Source organism: Cebus imitator, unplaced genomic scaffold, assembly GCF_001604975.1.
Source record: "Cebus imitator isolate Cc_AM_T3 unplaced genomic scaffold, Cebus_imitator-1.0 Scaffold276, whole genome shotgun sequence".
NCBI classification, from domain to species: domain Eukaryota; kingdom Metazoa; phylum Chordata; class Mammalia; order Primates; family Cebidae; genus Cebus; species Cebus imitator.
Window position 1 is genome coordinate 2,493,493 of NW_016107591.1, and position 3,469 is coordinate 2,496,961.

The following is a 3,469-nucleotide window of genomic DNA, read 5'->3' on the forward strand; positions in this document are numbered from 1 at the left end:
ACTGAGAAAGTATTTTGATGATCTCAACATGTAGAACCTGATTGCTTGCTCAAAGAAGACAGAAGCAACTCTAAGAAATAAGGGAGATAAAATTGTAAAATTTTTACAGGATGAGCAGGCATTTTGCCACAGTGCTCCAGGCAGAAGGCAATTAAGATATCTAATGCTTACCATAGTTTTAAAGTTCTTCTAGGACAAAACTATCTTGCTAAATTCAAGTCTTACAAAATCATGTAGTAAAGTCCACATTGTACATTAATGTTGCCATGTGTTATTTTTCCCTGATAAGCTAGAAAAAGTTAGAATTCTTCACACAGGTAGATTTTGGATTAATGAAAAGAAAGCGGATTTGGCCAAAGGAAAAAAAAAAAAAAAAACAGAACTTGAGAAGACTGCTTATGTTGTTACAAAATTTTTAAATTGTTTCAGTGAATGCCTGATTCTGGTACTATTAAAGTTGAGGTGGAATTATCATGTGCTACTGAGTGCTCTGTATGCCCAAGCTAAGTACTTTCTTTATAAAAATGATGAAATATATTCCTGTAACTTTTCCACCTGGAAAAACAAAGAGACTAATTCAAATAGAACTACTAGTTTTTCTTCTCCTCCTGTTCAACACTTTTCACAGAGGAGTCTACCGATACCTTTAAAAGACAAAAGTAATAGCTTTATTTCAAGTCTCAGAGTCAAAAATTGAGATATTTTGTATCTCTCGACTTGCTTATTACAGTATGATAAAAGCCTATTAAAAAAAGCCAACTCATTATATGTATAAAATAACCATGTGTTCATGACATTGTTCATTGTATATGATCTATTATAGTGTTAATTTACAAAATTAAGTACAACGAGGCAGGATAAAATAGCAGGTGAAAAACTTGATGTCGTTGTCACAATGTAAATATTAAGTCAAATGTGCACATAATTATTTTTAATAGAAGGATATAATTATATCTCATAATTATCTGAAATTATTTACACCTTTAAAAATTAGGAATGTCATATCATACCTAGCGTCCCAAATTTAAGTGAAAGATTAACTTAGAGATACATAAGCCCTTGCCGTAGCTCATTTAATTTCTATTTTGTTTTATTTATTTACATTTCTAATAACGACCTGAAAAAAAAATGAGTTTTGTTGGCAAGTGCCTATTTTCCACCAATTATAGTCTCATTGCTGTTAGTTTACATATTTTCTTTTTGTCCAGAAGATGCTGCTGCTGCTGCATAGATGCTGATACAACTTTGGTTACCGGCTGTTCATAATCTCACTGTCACATTCACTGTTGACTAAAAAGGAGATTGATGCACTTTTTTCTCAATGATTTTGTTTTTCCTTTCAGGCCTTGATTACTACAATCTTAGAAAAAAAGGTATCATAAAATGTAAAGGGTTTTATAAGAAATCCATTTGTGTTATCTGATCCAGGAGAGAAACAAAAAAGAAGATTGGATTAAGATGAGATCAGGCACTGGTGGTTTGCAATAGGAAGGGTAAAGGTGGTAACCAACGTGCATTTTCAAACACTAGAAAACACTTGAAGAAATATACATATCGTATTCAATGAACAATGTCATGAACACATGGTTATTTTATACATGTAATGAGTTGGCTTTTTTTAAATAGGCTTTTATCATACTGTAATAAGCAAGTCGAGAGATACAAAATATCTCCATTTTTGACTTTGAGACTTGAAATAAAGCTATTACTTTTGTCTTTTAAAGATATTGGTAGACTCCTCTGTGAAGAGCATTGAACAGGAGGAGAAGAAAAACTAGTAGTTATATTTGAAGAAAGTATTTTAACTGTAAAGCCAGTTTTCAGCTATATAATGCACTGTAATAATTCAGAATGTCAAGTTCAAAAACAGAAAAAAATAAAATCATGATTAGATAAGGAATAAGTAAAATAATTTTTTTTTCTGCTAACATATTAAGACATACTAAGATGAAAAAAATATATTTTTAAAAGTCCTTATTATAATTTAAGGAGCTGCTGTGTATGATGATGCTCATTTATATGCACTATTCTGTGTTTTCTAATTTTGGAATTGAATTAATTAATTAGAAAAACAAGTCGAGAGGAATTCTGAAATAATGTAGCTCTACTCTTACTCTGAAAAAGTTGCAGGGCTCTTTAAAGCAATAAACATGGTCCATCTCCTGACCTCCTTGTTCATAAAATTGCTGAAATAATCATAATGTCTCGAAGTCTCCTCCATATATATACATATGTGCATGTACACACATAACACACAAACATAGATTAGTAATTTAGGTAGAAATTTTGGTTAGTTTCTATCTACAGTGTCCTTGAGAGAAGATGTTTATCTTTTCACATTTATGTTCCTAAAATGGCAGTTTTAAAATAAAATAGGAGCTTTCCAAAAGTTGATGTGTAGATGTATGAGCTCTGAGTATTAAAAATATTATCCTACCATTTGATTAAAAAATACTGAGATTAATATGGCCAAGAGTTGATATTCAGCATAAAGTTTATTTCTGAAATAAACTTTAATAAAAATTACATTTGTAAGATTACTCTGGAAAATAGTCTTTTTTTTTCATTCTTTCCAAGTATAGATAAAATTAAAGTTGACCATGTATTTACAACAGAAGTCCCAGTAAATGCCAAATAAGAAAATCATATACATCTTTCTAAGTTGTAATGTGGAAATTAAATAAATTTATAACAGCTAGTCAAAATAGCATAATTTGTGAATTGGAAGATACTTTAGAAAATTGCATAAATAAAATAATAAATAAAATATCAACTTAGAACTAAAACAAGGAAAAGCATTCTTTAAAAAGTTCATAGTCTCACTTTCTATGAACAATTGAAATAAGCATAAAATTGTCCTATATGCCAGTAATTGTTCTGAACAATAACAACAAAATTTATGAAGCACCCCAAAAGATAGTAAAAATCAATTTTGAGAAACAGAGTTAGACATGATATAGATATTGGACCAGTATGGTAATTAAAATATGCTTAATATAGTAAAGCCTCTAACAGAAAAGAGAGCCCCAGAGAGATAATTCCAGTAACAAAATGGAAACTATAAGAAAAAAATCCAGCAGAAAATATAGAAATCACAACAATGTGTAGAAATAAAGGTCTTCAATAAACTCATAAGTAGACTTAGCACAGTTGAGGAAAAAAACAGTAATGTTGAATAAACAATGATTAAACAGCCCAATTAAAATGCAATAAAAAAAGAACAAAAAATCCTAGATCTTTGGCACAATATCAAATGTTCTAATTTTTCCATAATTGGAATTTTTAAAGAAGAAATATTTTATGAAATAATGGTTGACACATTTTCAGAAGTAATGACCAAGTAAGTAAGTATCAAGCTGGATAAGAAGCCAAAATATACAAACAGCCTTGTGTATACACACGTGTGACTGTGCACGTGCACACCCACATACACACACACACACACACACACACACACACACACAGAGCC